Source organism: Rattus norvegicus, chromosome 20 (assembly GCF_021556685.1).
Source record: "Rattus norvegicus strain SHRSP/BbbUtx chromosome 20, alternate assembly SHRSP_T2T, whole genome shotgun sequence".
NCBI classification, from domain to species: domain Eukaryota; kingdom Metazoa; phylum Chordata; class Mammalia; order Rodentia; family Muridae; genus Rattus; species Rattus norvegicus.
This window is the reverse complement of record NC_141553.1, coordinates 52,683,035-52,703,030: the sequence shown is the minus strand read 5'-3', so window position 1 is coordinate 52,703,030 and position 19,996 is coordinate 52,683,035.

Below are 19,996 nucleotides of genomic sequence, written 5' to 3'. Positions count from 1 at the left end.
AAGAGTGGACACAGTGACCATCCTAGATCGTCTTCATATTATAAGAGTAGGTACTGACGTGCCAGAATCATTTTCTAGTAATTTCCCTCTTTCAAAGAGGATGAAGCAGAAGACAAAGTCTGGTATACAGCAGAGGGTGCCCATTAGAAGCTAGTTACTGCAGTCTTGAGCACTGGGACCCTGGCTCCTTTCGTTTTAAGTGTGTATGAGTGCTACTGCGGCTCGTAGGACACCGCAGACCCTTGTCTCCAGACACCATTGAGTGATAAGACCTCCAAGCCCCTGTGGAGCCCTCGCAGTTCTTTGATGTATCAAAATGCTACTCAGAGGCCTTCAGGGCCTTGGATCTGCATAAGAGAAATCTCACAGGGAAGTCCTTTTAGGAGGGAACAGTCTGATGTGGCTACTGTCCAGTGTGCCTTAGCCTGCCTTTTACCACAGGACCAATCAAGTAGAATGTGGAAACCATCCCAGCTGGGGTATCAGATGAGCACAGTGGCCTTGAGCTTCATTCGGTTGGTGAAGTGTAATGTAGAAATGGGTCATCTAGACCCGGCTTCTGGTGACTCTCTGGGTTTCACATACATAGACCAAAGAGGATAGGAGGGGTCATGGGAGACCTAGACTGAGAGAATGGATAGTCAGTGGTGCGCCATGTAAATGATTCAAGCCCTACTCCACAAGTACCATTTGTTTTATACCCATGTTTTAAAACAAATAAAATATAAATTTTAATAATATATGTTTAATCCAATTTGCTGTGTCAATATGAAAAAATGTACCAACATGGAATATTGCACCTTTTCTCATACTGAGTCCTTAAACTTATATATTTTTCAGTTAAAGAAATTCCCACTTTGGAGTTGTCATATTTCAAGTACTGAGTAGCTGTGGCAAATAAAGATATCAAATGTAGCCAGTATTTATAAAAGAAAGGACAGATTGATTCTAAATTCCTGCCTCTACTAATAAACAGACTAGGTAAAGTTTTCACAAACAATCTGAGTCGCAGAATCCTCTTTTATAAGGTTAAAGTATAGGGATATATTCATACGTGTGTGTACCTGATGTGTCTAGTACACTCGTTTTATTTAACAATTTAAAAAGTGCCTACTGTGTGAGCTAATATCATTTTTATTGGCTAGATTTGAGTATATCTAAGACTTTGTCCTTGTCCTGAGGTCAGCAAGATACAGACACATTACAGTGGCATGTACAGAGCAGCACTATTACCATCACAAATATCTATAGATAACAGATGAAGCATAGTAAAGAACTGGAATCCCATAGCCTCCGTTGTAAATCAAATCTGTGCCATTTAACTGGCATATATCCTTGCTTAAACCACCTAATCGCTCTGAGATCCTATACCACACTACCAAATCACCTTTGCAGAAAGGACTTTGGTCTGGAAGGCACCATGTATAATTAGAAAAGAACAGACTAGTGTGGCAGGTGTCTAGATCCTAACCTGTCTTTTTACAACATGAGCAACGTACTAAAGTTTTTATCTTTAAACATGCTTTATGCTATAGTATGGCATCTTGTTTTCTGATGATTCAAGCCCTACTCCACAAATTGGAATCCATACCTACCACCATTATCTAGGCCAAGAACCTGTGACTAGACAGGATGTAGGCCCGAGGGGAGAACCTACTGCTATTACTCTACTAAATGGACATAGTGGATATGTCCCTAACGACTTAAACAGATAAATAGTGCATTGGCTGACCATCATCAGAAAAGTTTCTTTTGCAGTAGAATATGCTTAACGTAGAAGCACTCAACTAGTCAAGTGCAGAGAATGAGAGACTACAGAATGTGCGGCCCTGAACTGGATGTCTATATCACACCCCCTGTCAAGACTCAAGGATCATTGAGGAAGATAGATTAGAAGGGGATGGTGGGTGACTAAGGGGAAATAGTGTTTATTGTACACAGGGCAGTTACACATACGAATTCACAGCAGTGGAGACGGAATGCACAAGACTGCTCAGGTCTGTCAAAATTCCAGCATGCGGAAGAGAGGTAAGACTCACCCCTACCTCAGGAGCGATTGGCAGGTGATGGCTTCTGGAAGAGTAAGAATCTGTTTTCTTTAATGGTGTGGCCCTGCTGCATTGACAACCCTCCAGTAAAGGTCACAAATCCAAGGTACACGGATAGCATTAACTTCATGGCTTAAAAATAAGAGAGGAATCCACACCCGCGGATCCCGGCCTGCAGCAGCTCTCTGCTCCCAGACCCCGTGAGAGAGAGACCCAACCGCCTGGTCAGGTGGGCACTCCTGAGGCTGCAGAGTGGAAGAGACCACCAACACTGCCCACCCCTGCCCACATCCCTGGCCCAAGAGGAAACTGTATAAGGCCTCTGGGCTCCCGTGGGGGAGGGCCCAGGAGCGGCAGGACCCCTGCCTGAGACACCGCCAGACCCTGAAGGAAACAGACCGGATAAACAGTTCTCTGCACCCAAATCCCGTGGGAGGGAGAGCTAAACCTTCAGAGAGGCAGACAAGCCTGGGAAACCAGAAGAGACTGCTCTCTGCACACACATCTCAGACGCCAGAGGAAAACAACAAAGGCCATCTGGAACCCTGGTGCACTGAAGCTCCCGGAAGGGGCGGCACATATCTTCCTGGTTGCTGCCACTGCAGAAAGCCTGTGGGCAGCACCCCACAAGCGAACTTGAGCCTCGGGACCACAGGTAAGACCAACTTTTCTGCTGCAAGAAAGCTGCCTGGTGAACTCAAGACACAGGCCCACAGGAACAGCTGAAGACCTGTAGAGAGGAAAAACTACATGCCCGAAAGCAGAATACTCTGTCCCCATAACTGACTGAAAGAGAGGAAAACAGGTCTACAGCACTCCTGACACACAGGCTTATAGGACAGTCTAGCCACTGTCAGAAATAGCAGAACAAAGTAACACTAGAGATAATCTGATGGTGAGAGGCAAGCGCAGGAACCCAAGCAACAGAAACCAAGACTACATGGCATCATCGGAGCTCAATTCTCCCACCAAAACAAACATGGAATATCCAAACACACCAGAAAAGGAAGATCTAGTTTCAAAATCATATTTGATCATGATGCTGGAGGACTTCAAGAAAGACATGAAGAACTCCCTTAGGGAAACACAGGAAAACATTAATAAACAAGTAGAAGCATACAGAGAGGAATTGCAAAAATCCCTGAAAGAATTCCAGGAAAACACAATCAAACAGTTGAAGGAATTAAAAATGGAAATAGAAGCAATCAAGAAAGAACACATGGAAACACCCCTGGATATAGAAAACCAAAAGAAGAGACAAGGAGCTGTAGATACAAGCTTCACCAACAGAATACAAGAGATGGAAGAGAGAATCTCAGGAGCAGAAGATTCCATAGAAATCATTGACTCAACTGTCAAAGATAATGTAAAGCAGAAAAAGCTACTGGTCCAAAACATACAGGAAATCCAGGACACAATGAGAAGATCAAACCTAAGGATAATAGGTATAGAAGAGAGTGAAGACTCCCAGCTCAAAGGACCAGTAAATATCTTCAACAAAATCATAGAAGAAAACGTCCCTAACCTAAAAAAAGAGATACCCATAGACATACAAGAAGCCTACAGAACTCCAAATAGATTGGACCAGAAAAGAAACACCTCCCGTCACATAATTGTCAAAACACCAAACGCACAAAATAAAGAAAGAATATTAAAAGCAGTAAGGGAAAAAGGTCAAGTAACATATAAAGGCAGACCTATCAGAATCACACCAGACTTCTCGCCAGAAACTATGAGGGCCAGAAGATCCTGGACTGATGTCATACAGACCCTAAGAGAAAACAAATGCCAGCCCAGGTTACTGTATCCTGCAAACCTCTCAATTAACATAGATGGAGAAACCAAGATATTCCATGACAAAACCAAATTTACACAATATCTTTCTACAAATCCAGCACTACAAAGGATAATAAATGATAAAGCCCAACATAAGGAGGCAAGCTATACCCTAGAAGAAGCAAGAAACTAATCATCTTGGCAACAAAACAAAGAGAAGAAAAGCACACAAACATAACCTCACATCCAAATATGAATATAACGGGAAGCAATAATCACTATTCCTTAATATCTCTCAACATCAATGGCCTCTCCTCCCCAATAAAAAGACATAGATTAACAAACTGGATACGCAACGAGGACCCTGCATTCTGCTGCCTACAGGAAACACACCTCAGAGACAAAGACAGACACTACCTCAGAGTGAAAGGCTGGAAAACAACTTTCCAAGCAAATGGTCAGAAGAAGCAAGCTGGAGTAGCCATTCTAATATCAAATAAAATCAATTTTCAACTAAAAGTCATCAAAAAAGATAAGGAAGGACACTTCATATTCATCAAAGGAAAAATCCACCAAGATGAACTCTCAATCCTAAATATCTATGCCCCAAATACAAGGGCACCTACATACGTAAAAGAAACCTTACTAAAGCTCAAAACACACATTGCACCTCACACAATAATAGTGGGAGATTTCAACACCCCACTCTCATCAATGGACAGATCATGGAAACAGAAATTAAACAGTGATGTCGACAGACTAAGAGAAGTCATGAGCCAAATGGACTGAACGGATATTTATAGAACATTCTATCCTAAAGCAAAAGGATATACCTTCTTCTCAGCTCCTCATGGTACTTTCTCCACAATTGACCATATAATTGGTCAAAAAACGGGCCTCAACAGGTACAGAAAGATAGAAATAATCCCATGCGTGCTATCGGACCACCACGGCCTAAAACTGGTCTTCAATAACAATAAGGGAAGAATGCCCACATATACGTGGAAATTGAACAATGCTCTACTCAATGATAACCTGGTCAAGGAAGAAATAAAGAAAGAAATTAAAAACTTTTTAGAACTTAATGAAAATGAATACAACATACCCAAACTTATGGGACACAATGAAAGCTGTGCTAAAAGGAAAACTCATAGCGCTGTGTGCCTGAAGAAAGAAACAGGAAAGAGCATATGTCACCAGCTTGACAGCACACCTAAAAGCTCTAGAACAAAAAGAAGCAAATACACCCAGGAGGAGTAGAAGGCAGGAAATAATCAAACTCAGAGCTGAAATCATCCAAGTAGAAACAAAAAGGACCATAGAAAGAATCAACAGAACCAAAAGTTGGTTCTTTGAGAAAATCAACAAGATAGATAAACCCTTAGCCAGACTAACGAGAGGACACAGAGAATGTGTCCAAATTAACAAAATCAGAAGTGAAAAGGGAGACATAACTACAGATTCAGAGGAAATTCAAAAAATCATCAGATCTTACTATAAAAACCTATATTCAACAAAACTTGAAAATCTTCAGGAAATGGACAATTTCCTAGACAGATACCAGGTATCGAAGTTAAATCAGGAACAGATAAACCAGTTAAACAACCCCATGACTCCTAAGGAAATAGAAGCACTCATTAAAGGTCTCCCAACCAAAAAGAGCCCAGGTCCAGACGGGTTTAGTGCAGAATTCTATCAAACCTTCATAGAAGACCTCATAGCAATATTATCCAAACTATTCCACAAAATTGAAACAGATGGATCACTACCGAATACCTTCTACGAAGCCACAATTACTCTTATACCTAAACCACACAAAGACACAACAAAGAAAGAGAACTTCAGACCAATTTCCCTTATGAATATCGACGCAAAAATACTCAATAAAATTCTGGCAAACCGAATTCAAGAGCACATCAAAACAATCATCCACCATGATCAAGTAGGCTTCATCCCAGGCATGCAGGGATGGTTTAATATATGGAAAACCATCAACGTGATCCATTATATAAACAAACTGAAAGAACAAAACCACATGATCATTTCATTAGATGCTGAGAAAGCATTTGACAAAATTCAACACCCCTTCATGATAAAAGTCCTGGAAAGAATAGGAATTCAAGGCCCATACCTAAACATAGTAAAAGCCATATACAGCAAACCAGTTGCTAACATTAAACTAAATGGAGAGAAACTTGAAGCAATCCCACTAAAATCAGGGACTAGACAAGGCTGCCCACTCTCTCCCTACTTATTCAATATAGTTCTTGAAGTTCTAGCCAGAGCAATCAGACAACAAAAGGGGATCAAGGGGATACAGATCGGAAAAGAAGAGGTCAAAATATCACTAGTTGCAGATGATATGATAGTATATTTAAGTGATCCCAAAAGTTCCACCAGAGAACTACTAAAGCTGATAAACAACTTCAGCAAAGAGGCTGGGTATAAAATTAACTCAAATAAATCAGTTGCCTTCCTCTACACAAAAGAGAAACAAGCCGAGAAAGAAATTAGGGAAACGACACCCTTCATAATTGACCCAAATAATATAAAGTACCTCGGTGTGACTTTAACCAAGCAAGTAAAAGATCTGTACAATAAGAACTTCAAGACACTGAGGAAAGAAATTGAAGAAGACCTCAGAAGATGGAAAGATCTCCCATGCTCATGGATTGGCAGGATTAATATAGTAAAAGTGGCCATTTTACCAAAAGCAATCTACAGATTCAATGCAATCCCCATCAAAATACCAATCCAATTCTTCAAAGAGTTAGACAGAACAATTTGCAAATTCATCTAGAATAACAAAAAACCCAGGATAGCTAAAGCTATCCTCAACAATAAAAGGACTTCAGGGGGAATCACTATCCCTGAACTCAAGCAGTATTACAGAGCAATAGTGATAAAAACTGCATGGTATTGGTACAGAGACAGACAGATAGACCAATGGAACAGAATTGAAGACCCAGAAATGAACCCACACACCTATGGTCACTTGATTTTTGACAAAGGAGCCAAAACCATCCAATGGAAAAAAGATAGCATTTTCAGCAAATGGTGCTGGTTCAACTGGAGGTCAACATGTAGAAGAATGCAGATCGATCCATGCTTATCACCCTGTACAAAGCTTAAGTCCAAGTGGATCAAGGACCTCCACATCAAACCAGACACACTCAAACTAATAGAAGAAAAACTAGGGAAGCATCTGGAACACATGGGCACTGGAAAAAAATTTCCTGAACAAAACACCAATGGCTTATGCTCTAAGATCAAGAATCGACAAATGGGATCTCATAAAACTGCAAAGCTTCTGTAAGGCAAAGGACACTGTGGTTAGGACAAAAAGGCAACCAACAGATTGGGAAAAGATCTTTACCAATCCTACAACAGATAGAGGCCTTATATCCAAAATATACAAAGAACTCAAGAAGTTAGACCGCAGGGAGACAAATAACCCTATTAAAAAATGGGGTTCAGAGCTAAACAAAGAATTCACAGCTGAGGAATGCCAAATGGCTGAGAAACACCTAAAGAAATGTTCAACATCTTTAGTCATAAGGGAAATGCAAATCAAAACAACCCTAAGATTTCACCTCACACCAGTGAGAATGGCTAAGATCAAAAACTCAGGTGACAGCAGATGCTGGCGAGGATGCAGAGAAAGAGGAACACTCCTCCATTGTTGGTGGGATTGCAGACTGGTACAACCATTCTGGAAATCAGTCTGGAGGTTCCTCAGAAAATTGGACATTGAACTGCCTGAGTATCCAGCTATACCTCTCTTGGGCATATACCCAAAAGATGCCCCAACATATAAAAAAGACACGTGCTCCACTATGTTCATCGCAGCCTTGTTTATAATAGCCAGAGGCTGGAGAGAACCCAGATGCCCTTCAACAGAGGAATCGATACAGAAAGTGTGGTACATCTACACAATGGAATATTACTCAGCTATCAAAAACAACGAGTTTATGAAATTTGTAGGCAAATGGTTGGAACTGGAAAATATCATCCTGAGTGAGCTAACCCAATCACAGAAAGACATACATGGTATGCACTCATTGATAAGTGGCTATTAGCCCAAATGCTTGAATTACCCTAGATGCCTAGAACAAATGAAACTCAAGACGGATGATCAAAATGTGAATGCTTCACTCCTTCTCTAAAAGGGGAACAAAAATACCCTTGGCAGGGAAGACAGAGGCAAATATTAAAACAGAGACTGAAGGAACTCCCATTCAGAGCCTGCCCCACATGTGGCCCATACATATACAGCCACCCAATTAGACAAGATGGATGAAGCAAAGAAGTGCAGACCGACAGGAGCCGGATGTAGATCTCTCCTGAGAGACACAGCCAGAATACAGTAAATACAGAGGTGAATGCCAGCAGCAAACCACTGAACTGAGAATAGGTCCCCCGTTGAAGGAATCAGAGAAAGAACTGGAAGAGCTTGAAGGGGCTCGAGACCCCATATGTACAACAATGTCAAGCAACCAGAGCTTCCAGGGACTAAGCCACTACCTAAAGACTATACATGGACTGACCCTGGACTCTGACCCCATAGGTAGCAATGAATATCCTAGTAAGAGCACCAGTGGAAGGGGAAGCCCTGGGTCCTGCTAAGACTGAACCCCCAGTGAACTAGACTATGGGGGGGAGGGCGGCAATGGGGGGAGGGTTGGGAGGGGAACATCCATAAGGAAGGGGAGGGGGGAGGGGATGTTTGCCCGGAAACCGGGAAAGGGAATAACACTCGAAATGTATATAAGAAATACTCAAGTTAATAAAAAAAAAATAAGAGAGGAAACAAATAACTCAGTTTTTCAAAATGGGCTATGTAACTGAACAGAAAAGTCTCAAAAAAATTACAAAAAAATAGGAAATGCTTCTAAAAGTACTCAACATCATTAGCCATCAGGAAAATTCAAGTTTACATAACTTTAAGCAACATTATATACAATTCCAAAGAATTAATAAAAATATTATATTATTAAAAAAAATCTCACCCCGGTCAGAGTGGCCATCTTAGGAACACAAATTACAGCAAACACTGGTATGGATACGGCAAAGATAACCCTTGTACATCAGTGGGGTGAAAACTAGTACAGCTACTTGGAAATCAGTCTGATGGTTTCAAAAAGCAAAAACTAAACTTGGAACTGCCGTGTGGCCCGGTTATAGATCTGGGGCATACACCACGCAAGGGACTTGACATCCTACTACAAAGATGTGCCCCTTCGTGTCCACTACTCCTTCATTCACAACAGCTAGGAAACGAATCAATCCAAACGCTCCTCGATAGAGACTAGATAAGGGAAACTATGGTACGTGCACACGATGAGATGTTATTAAAATGATGTCATGAAATCTGTAATATATATATATGTATATATATATATGAAAAATTGTCACTTTTTTCCCCAAATGCAGATTCTAGCTTCAATCTTTTGTTTTTATGAATTTAAACAGAAGTAAAAATCTTGAAAGGGGACTTTGAGTTAGGAGTGACATTAATGGAAAAGGACAGTAGAATATAAGCAAAACAATAGTAGGGAAATGGAGTACTGGGTGCAGGAAATCTTAAGCAAGGAGGGACAGGGAGGAGGGGGAAACAAGGTGTGGAGGAAAGGGGAAGGGACCAACCCAAAGCAAGGATATAGGAAAAGATGTATGGAAGCCTGCTATCTCTCAGTCCAATTACTAAATACAATCGCAAGAATGGTAGAATAAAAACTAAAGTGAAGTAAGAGGGAGGAATATTGGGAGTTAAAGGAGTAAAAGCTAATGAGGCAGGGCAAGGGGTGGAAGTGGATGAGATGTTAACCCACTAGTTAGTAAGACAATTCCTAAATAAAACTTGTTTTTAAAGAAAAGAATTGTATAGAATTCTACTGCATAAGTAGACAATGTTGCTCCCGTAAGATATAGATTATTAAATGAAACTTATATTTCAAGGCTGTGAATGCCCCCTAAGAGTTATGTGCCAAGGAATCCAGAGAAGTCTCCAAAACGAAACAGGCCCTTTCCGTTGTCCTTCATTATTCTCGGTAGCCGCGTGATAAGACCGCATTGCATAAGACACCACACACACTCTGGTTGTAGGACATAAAGAAACCAATCTCAAACCGATAGGGTGACCTCCTCTCTGTCGAACAGTTTTCAGAGGACTTGAATGTGCCATACCGGATGCTGGAGTGAGAAGGACATTAGTCCTACCTAGTGCTGGACTCTGAATACTGCAATATCAGCCTTCCAGGCAAGATACGTCCACAGACACAATAGTGGCACGGATGTTAAAAAGTACCCAACCCCTTTCTGATTGGATTTGATGACTCCTCCACAGGAGGAAACTATATGCCTGGTATAGTAATCCTGGTCAAGATTCTATGGCTGGAGAAGTATTAGACCTTGGCAAGAACTGCTAGTATTACCTTGCTAAATGGACATGCTGTAAGAGTTTCCCCTAAATGCTAAAGTTTATACTTATAGACCTACCCCCGACCTTGGTCAGAGAAGCCTCTTTTAGCAGTGGGCAACAGTCAATGAAAAACTTCAAATAGTCAGAGTTCTGAGAATAATAGGTTGACTGTCCAGTCCTAAGTAGTATGTCCGTATCACACAATATTCCTCCACCAGTATTCAGGAAACATGGCAGAAGACGAGGTAGAAAGAATGTAAAAGCCAAAGGGTGGGAAGCAGAGCTCTTCAGTGTGGTCGTGTAAGTGTGACATATATGACATATATATCCCATCCCTGAGTTCACAGATGCCGTGCTTACCTGCACAATACCTACACAAAAGGAAGCCAGACAAAATCCAGCAAAGATGGCCTCAAGGATCTCAAGATTCCCCTCACCAAAGAGCCATGGCCAGCTCACAGCTGCAGGGGGTAGAATAATCCTTTATTGAAAATATGGCAACTCGTTTTCACTCCCCCGTGAATAGCTGCACACCCACGCGCACATCGAAAGCACTAACCAGACTTAAGGGTTATCAACAAACAAAGAAATTAATAAATAAATAGTAAGAAGCAAAGATTTAAAAGACATGAAATTGGAAAGGGGACAAGTTGAAGAGGCTATGATTTGGATGGAGGAAATTAGGATCTACCTATATAAAATCTTCAAGAATAGTAAACACTTGGGCTGGAGAGATGGCTCAGCGGTTAAGAGCACTGACTGCTCTTCCAGAGGTCCTGAGTTCAATTCCCAGCAACCACATGGTGGCTCACAACCATCTGTAATGGGATCTGATGCCCTCTTCTGGTGTGTCTGCAGACAGCTACAGTGTACTCATATACATAAAATAAATAAATTTTAAAAAAAGAATAGTAAACACTTAAATATAGGTAGATAATAAAACTTTCATGAGCAAAAATAAGCATATTTAAGTAACTGAAAAATTAAGTTCATAAAGATACTTCAACAATAGATGAAAGTGCATATTAAGATATGAATTGCAAACCTAAGACACTACATGTTTATATCATCGACGTTTACATGTTTAGATGTTATGTCGTCTAAAACTAACTGATTACATGTGAGTCAATCATGGACAGCAGAAATGGTACCCTAGTACTCCAAGAATGGTGAGACACGAACACAGGGAAACAGGTCTGGGAGCACATCTTAAAGGATTTTTAAGTGAAGAAATTGCAGTGACAAAGAAAATGTTTAAAAGCTGAAAGAAAGCGTGCATGAATGAAAGTCATTAATGGTGACGTCTAAGAGAAGTAACTACAAAGAGAGGAGCCTCCTCGTGTGGGAAGACGAGCAGAGCAGAGACCCTGGATCACAAGAACAACGCCAGGTGTCAACGGTTCGTTTCTAAAATGGGAAAGTTTCCTAAAACAATACAATCTCACTACTTCTGATAGGATGTTCTGAATTTTGAAATCTCAGTTGATGTGAGGCATCTGGAATGTTATAAAAGGAACAGAATATAGCTGTTTCCATCTCATAAATGATCGAGAATCTGCTAAAACAAAAGGTGCCACTCTGGGCCTCCCCCCCCCCCCCTACAACCTCCAAAGCTCAAATGAAAAGCTAAAGTAAAGAGAGGAAGGGGCGGAAAGAAAAGATCACAATCAGAACATAAGCACCCACTTTCCAGTGTCACTGCCCCTCCCCCCTCTGCCTCTACTAAAGGACTAACAGTGAAAGGAAACTGAAGGCCTGTCTTTTACTGGGCCTTTATCCAGTGCTAGGACTGATCCGCAGCTTTTTGCTAAAGGTTGAAAGGACCTTCAGCCAGAAGAGCTGGCAACCCTTTAGATGAATGAGGCAATGCAGGCGGCCGCGTTGGGCACGTTACCCATTTGCCATCTCACCATGGTAAAAACTTTAGGGTGCCAATCTGCATACCACTGTCAACATTTCAGAAAGAAACATCTTTCTCTATTTACAGCCTGCGACGTACGGACAAATATTATCAGGAGCCAAGTGAAATATCTCCACACCATCGTAACATCGCACTGAAATTGTTTTATAAATGACTTTCTCGCCCCCGAGAATGAAGACGTTGAAGGCTGTCCTACAAAAACAGGGAGCCAGTGATAGGCCATATTTCTTAATGAAGGTTAAATCTCCCTATTGTCCATCACGCTTATGAAGGCTGTTCATATTTTTACCTTATAATTTTTTTTTCCTGAAGGGGAAGAAAAAAACTGCTTTACTGAAGATCAAATCAATTGTAATCTACTGGATTCGAGTCTGAATCCTATTTGATCTCAGCCACTGTTCTTGAAAACGTAGCACAGGAAGCATCACTCACTTCTTGTTCGTCCTCCTAGACTTTCTCGCTGCTCCTTCAGGACCTCGATACCTTTGAGCAACGATCTCATAGAATCATCTTTCACTCAAGGTCAAGTTCTAAAATGTTGTATAAGCCACCCAAGTGCTCCTCTGAGATACAAAAGACCCATGCTAAGATTCCGTACTTAACTGAGATGTGTTTCAGAAGAGGAAGGGAGAGTACTAGCGGGCTTGAATGACCCTGTGTAGAAGTGTGGGTCAGTGCAGGCTGTCCTTCAGAGTCTGCCTGCTACCCTGAAATCTCCCAAGACAGCTCAGAAGCCTGAATGCCTCGTAGACCATTCATTTATTGTATTAATTAGCCTATATATTGTTGTGGTTTGCCTTGGAGTTCTCTTTGAATTTGTAAAATAAAGGCAAGAGCGCTAGATTTGGGCAGAGGGAGGAGTCAGGAGCGAGAGGGGGATTAGATTCAGAGAATAGGGTTAGAGAAGACAGTTGGTGACAGTTGAGCCAGTAGAACCTGAGCAGGGGGGGAAAGCATGGAACAGTTGAGATAGTTGAGGGAGAGGAGGAATGAAGATAGGTGGGAAGGGGACAGTTTAGAGACATGATGGGGAATTGAGAAAAAGTTAGAGGAGTCAGGGGAGGAGAAAGGAAAGAAGCAAGGAGAGAGTCGTCGTGGGAGAAGGAGAAGCTGGAGACTTGGCAAATAAAAGGTGCTAGAGTTGATATAGTTGGGAGAGTGAGTAATGAAAAAAGTGGGAAAGGGACTGTTTAAAGACACGATGGGGAACCGAGAGAAAGGATGAGTTGGGAGAAAAGTTAGAGGAGACAGGAGATGGAGAGAGGGGAGAAGCGAGGAGTCGTTGTGGGAGGAGGAGAAGCTGGAGACCTGGCAAATAAAAGGTGCAAGGGATGGATGGTACTGGGCTTTGTATGTTTAAGTGGGCAATTATATCTTACCAATTTGATCTAAGATTACTGTGTTGTGTGTTCTTTTATGTGCGGGTTTGAGTGTAAGAAAGTGTGTGGCTGGGCTGTTTTTCCACCAAGATATCTAGCAGATATCTGGGGCACTGAGGTGTAGGACCTAGCAGGGTAAAAGACCAAACATTACCGTTTTATTTTTATATTTCTACAACAATATATTTGCTTATTTTTCTCCTTAATATTATCTTTATGCTCAACTCCTACACTCTAGTTGCTCTGTTTTTTTTTTTTTATTTTCTACCCTAGTCTGAGAATCCCAATAAAAGCCCAATACAACTAATGAGAGTCCTTAGAGCCTAATCTAAGTAGAAATACTTCCAAAAATCTAACCAGTATGAGTGTTGACTACAGGTTTGTATGTGAGTGTTCTTCAGCAGAACAAGGTAGTCCCTTTTTAAAAGACTAAGTTGATTCCTATTGGCTAAAACATTCTATCGTCAATGACTTTTGGAAAGCTCAATGCTGTTTCTGCAACTAGGAAGGGTGTGGCATTGCATCCTGCCCGCGGTGTGTCTGGTCAGCCTCCTGCTCTCTCAGGGATGCTGACAGAAGCTGTTGAGACTCTGGGATCAGAGTACAAAGATTTTCCTTTGCCCAGCAAGCAGTGTGGATGGGAACACATTCGTACGGTTTCTCTCGCCTACAAGTCCCAAGGAGAACATGAATGTGGGCTTCAGTGGATGTCTGCAGAGACAGTCAGTTGCATTACAAGAATGGAACCCTGAGGTTGGAGAATGCACGTCTTGAAATGTGGAAGAAGCCTGTGTACCTTATGTTGTAGGAGACACTCTTCACCTCAGCACTTGTAGCCTGCCTTTGTCTCTGTGGAGACACTGTCTCTACTGCATTAGACTCTCCACCTTAAAAACAACCGGGAACGATAGGCCAGTGCCAATCATTGCCTCTGCTTGCAGGGCACAGAGAAATTAAAACTCAGTCCTGATTCTTGTTCAATGACGATAATATCTAAAATTAGTCCGTGTTTTACGTCACCATTATTTTTCATGAGAATGTGTTAGACAAACTTTATTCTTCCAGTTATTAACCAAGTCTATATCAAACAAAACTTTCCATTCTTTCTAAAGAACCAAACTTTTTACATTTTTTTTATTTTGTGGGTGACGTGTATGTGTGTGTGTGTGTGTGTGTGTGTGTGTGTGTGTGTGTGTGTGTAAAACGTGTGTGTAAGAGAGTGCCACAGTGCATGTATGGAGGTCAGAGGACAACTTTCAAGAGTCAGTTTTCTCCTACCATATGGGTTCCAGGGATTCAATCCAGGACATTGGGCTTATCCTATACATTTCTTGCATAGTGTCGTTTATTTTTTTTTAAATCCTTTATGCCTTGTTTCTTTTTTTATTTTGTTTTGTTTAGTTCCATCTCTATTAAAGGTTTATTTGACCAGCTCAAATTATTCACCTTGGATTAAGTTGATCTGTGTTTGGAAGGTTCTAGAACTTCAGCCAATTTTATTCTCATTTTTATTCTAGATTTTATATTTGATCATTTTCTTTTCACATATTTGTTTTGTTGTTGATGATGTTGGGGTTTTTTTTTTTCCAGAACAGAACACCGTTCGTTTGTTTTCATAATTTATATCTTAATTTGCTTTTTTTTTTAACTTCAAATACTGACTTAAGCCACCTCCCAGAAGTATTGAGATCTAATTTTTACTTATTTTTAACTGAGTCATTGTAGGGCGCCCTCCTGTGGTGAACAGCGGTACTGCGCATGCGCGGGTTTTGCACCTGGCGTCAGTTGGCCAGGACCATACCATGCTAGTGAGGTGATTCGTTCTCCGCCAATCCCTGAAGGACAATTAGCATAGCTTCAGCCTGCTGTGTGTATAAGGCTTTTGCCACTCGAGGTCCCCGTATCAGCAAAGAGGTGGTCCTGCAATAAAGGCTGTTGAGAAGAATCCGACCGTGTTTCGTCTTCCTTGCCGGCCGAGGTGGGCACGACAATTCATAACAATATATGAATTGGACACTAATAAGGTACAAAGTAATGTTGGAGTTAATGAATACTATGTGTAATTCTTGTTACTATTACTTCCAATAGGTTCCACTGTGACTTTCTTATACATGTATACGACATGCTTTGATCATATTCGTTCATCATCATCATCTCTTACCCTTGCTTCTACCTCCTCTCCCTCTTCCCCTTCTACTCCTACATCAGTTTTCTCTCCATCCTACGCGTGGGAATTTTTCTATGCATGAGTAAAAGCATGGAATATATGATTTTATGAGTCTGGCTTTTTCAACCTAACTTTAAAAAAAACCTGTCTCTTCAGAAATGAATTATTTATTGATGTCAAACTTTCAAATTCCTCTCATAGCTTTCCGAAATACACAATGCTTAGGTGTTTGCTACGTTCACCCTACAACAGAAAAGCACACCAGAACCTCTCGCCACCATCTAACCACAGCAAGGTACCCACTGGTTAGCATTTTGCTGTCTTTCTATGCTGCTTCTCACCTCAGTTCTAAAACCCACGGTCCTACTCTCAACCCTATGACAGTAACTTTTTTAACTTTCAGAATCGACAGATGAGTAAGATCATGTCTCCCCGTATCTTGCTTATTTCATACTGATCAATTATTCTAGCCATGTTAGCACAAAAGAAAAAGTTTAATTCTGGGGATGAAGGGGTGTGGTCTAAAGGTCTACATGATGTCCTTCTCAATCATTTCCCACCTTATGGTATTTCTTTCATATAATACATCTTGACCTCAGTTTCCCCCTCACTCCTCTCCTCCCAGTTACTTCACCTCATCCCATTCCCCCATCCACTCCTCCCCCATTTTCCTTCAGAAAATAGCAAGCCTCCCAGGGATATCAACCAAACATGACATAGACAATTGCAATAAAACTAGGCACTACCCTTCATATTTAGGCTGGACAAGGCAACCCAGAAGGAGAAAGGGGGCCCTAAAGCAGGGAAAAGAGTCAGAGAGAGTCCCTGCTCCCACTATTAGAAGTCCCATAAGAAAAGCAAGCTACACAACCATAACATACATGCAGAGGGCCTAGGTCAGACCAGTGCAGGCTTCCTGGTTGTCACATCAGTCTCTGTGAGTTCCTGTGAGCCCAGGTCAGTTGATTCTGTGGGTTTTCTTGGGATGTCCTTCTCCCCTCTGACTCCTACAAACTTTTTCCACCTCTTCCACAGGATTCACTGAGCTCTGCCTAATGTTTCCTTGTGGGTCTTTACATCCTTTCCCATCAGTTGCTGAATGAAGCCTCTCTGGTTATGGTGGACTCATGTCTAAAAGTATAGAAGAATATCATTAGAAATCATTTTATTGACTTTTTTTTTTTTTTGCTGATTAACTTTGGTTCTATCCTAGGTGTCTGGGCTATCAAACCTCTGGTTCCTGGACCTCTAGGAAGTCAGGGTGGACTCCCTCTTGTAAATAGTTCTCAAGCTGGACTGGTCATCAGTTGGCTGCCCCAGCAATTTCTATGCAACCTTTACAACAGTACATCTTGCTAGAAGGACAAATCGTAGGTCAAAGGTTTTGAGGTGGGGTTGGTGTCCCAATGCCTCGACTGGAAGCCTTGTCCGATTACAGGCTCTGTATCCCCACTTACTAGACATCTTAGTTAGGGTCACCCTCTTAGATTCCTGGAAGTTTCCAATGCACTAGTTTTCTTCCTCACCCCCAAAATGCACAAATTCTAGATGTCTCTCCCATTACTGTCTTCCTCCATTTACCCTCATCCCGATCCCTCCTGTTCTTGTCACCACCTGTCCCCAGTCCTCCCTCAATATCCATTCTGTTTTCACATATCCACCCCCTTGAGCCTTCCTTGTTAGTTAGCCTTTCTGGGTCTATGGACTGTAGCATGATTTGCCCTTAACTTTACAGCTGATATCCCCTTATACGTGAGTATATACCATATTTGTCTCTCTGGGTCTGGGTTATCTCACGGAAGATGAACTTTTGTTGTCCCATCTGTTTGCCTACAAATTTCAAAATGTTATTTTTTTATAATGGCTGAGTAAACACTCTACTTTGTAAATATTCCACGCTTTCTTCAGTTGAGGGACATCTAGGTTGTTTCCAATTTCTATCTATTACAAATTAAGCCACTATGAACATAGTTGAGCAATGTATACTTATAGTAAGATAGAGAATCCTTGGGTACATGTCCAGGAGTGGTATAGCTGGGTCTTGAGCAGATCAGTTTCTAGTTTTCTGAGAAACCACTTTATTGACTTCCAAAGTGGCTCTAAAAGTTTGCGCTCCCACGTGCAGTGGAGGAATGTCCCCCTTGCTCCACACCCTTGCTGCATAAACTATCACCTGTCATTTTTATCTTAGTCATTCTGACAGCTGTGAGATGGAATCGCAAAGCCATTTTGATTTGAATTTCCCTGCCGGGTAAGGATGTTGAACATTTCTTTAAGAACACTTGGCCATACTGGAAAAAATTTCCTGAACAAAACACCAATGGCTTATGCTCTAAGATCAAGAATCGACAAATGGGATCTCATAAAACTGCAAAGCTTCTGTAAGGCAAAGGACACTGTGGTTAAGACAAAACGGCAACCAACAGATTGGGAAAAGATCTTTACCAGCCCTACAATAGATAGAGGCCTTATATCCAAAATATACAAAGAACTCAAGAAGTTAGACCGCAGGGAGACAATAACCCTATTAAAAAATGGGGTTCAGAGCTAAACAAAGAGTTCACAGCTGAGGAATGCCGAATGGCTGAGAAACACCTAAAGAAATGTTCAACATCTTTAGTCATAAGGGAAATGCAAATCAAAACAACCCTGAGATTTCACCTCACACCAGTGCGATTGGCTAAGATCAAAAACTCAGGTGACAGCAGATGCTGGCGAGGATGTGGAGAAAGAGGAACACTCCTCCATTGTTGGTGGGATTGCAGACTGGTACAACCATTCTGGAAATCAGTCTGGAGGTTCCTCAGAAAATTGGACATTGAACTGCCTGAGTATCCAGCTATACCTCTCTTGGGCATATACCCAAAAGATGCCCCAACATATAAAAAAGACACGTGCTCCACTATGTTCATCGCAGCCTTATTTATAATAGCCAGAAGCTGGAAAGAACCCAGATCCCCTTCAACAGAGGAATGGATACAGAAAATGTGGTACATCTACACAATGGAATATTACTCAGCTATCAAAAACAATGACTTTATGAAATTCGTAGGCAAATGGTTGGAACTGGAAAGTATCATCATGAGTAAGGTAACCCAATCACAGAAAAACACACATGGTATGCACTCATTGATAAGTGGCTATTAGCCCAAATGCTTGAATTACCCTAGATGCCTAGAACAAATGAAACTCAAGACGGATGATCAAAATGTGAATGCTTCACTCCTTCTTTAAAAGGGGAACAAGAATACCCTTGGCAGGGAAGAGAGAGGCAAAGATTAAAACAGACACAGAAGGAACACCCATTCAGAGCCTGCCCCACATGTGGCCCATACATATACAGCCACCCAATTAGACAAGATGGATGAAGCAAAGAAGGGCAGACTGACAGGAGCCGGATGTAGATTGCTCCTGAGAGACACAGCCAGAATACAGCAAATACAGAGGTGAATGCCAGCAGCAAACCACTGAACTGAGAATAGGACCCCCGTTGAAGGAATCAGAGAAAGAACTGGAAGAACTTGAAGGGGCTCGAGACTCCATATGTACAACAATGCCAAGCAACCAGAGCTTCCAGGGACTAAGCCACTACCTAAAGACTATACATGGACTGACCCTGGACTCTGACCTCATAGTTAGCACTGAATATCCTAGTAAGAGCACCAGTGGAAGGGGAAGCCCTGGGTCCTGCTAAGACTGAACCCCCAGTGAACGTGATTGTTGGGGGGAGAGTGGCAATGGAGGGAGGATGGGGAGGGGAACACCCATAAACAAGGGGAGGGGGAGGGATTAGGGGGATGGTTGCCCGGAAACCGGGAAAGGGAATAACACTCGAAATGTATATAAGAAATACTCAAGTTAATAAAAAAATTAAAAAAAGAAGAACACTTGGCCATTTGACCTTCCTCTGTTGAGAATTCTGTTTTGATCTATATACCATTTTTAATTGGGTTATTTGATTTGATGATGTTTAGTTTCTTGAATCCTCTATATATTTTGAAAATTAGCCCTCTGTCAGATGAAAACCTTTTCCCATTCCATAGGCTGCCATTGCATCCTAGTGACACTGTCCTTTGCCTTACAGAAGCTTTTCAGTTTCATGGATTCCCATTTATTAATTGTCAATCTCAATGCTTGAGCAATTGCTGTTCTGTTCAGAACTTGTCTCCTGTTACATGTGTTCAAGACTCTTTACCACTTTCTCTTCTGTCATGTCCAGAATATCTGGTTTTATATTGAGGTCTTTGATCCACTTGAAGAGTTGTGTGAAGGGTGAAAATTTGG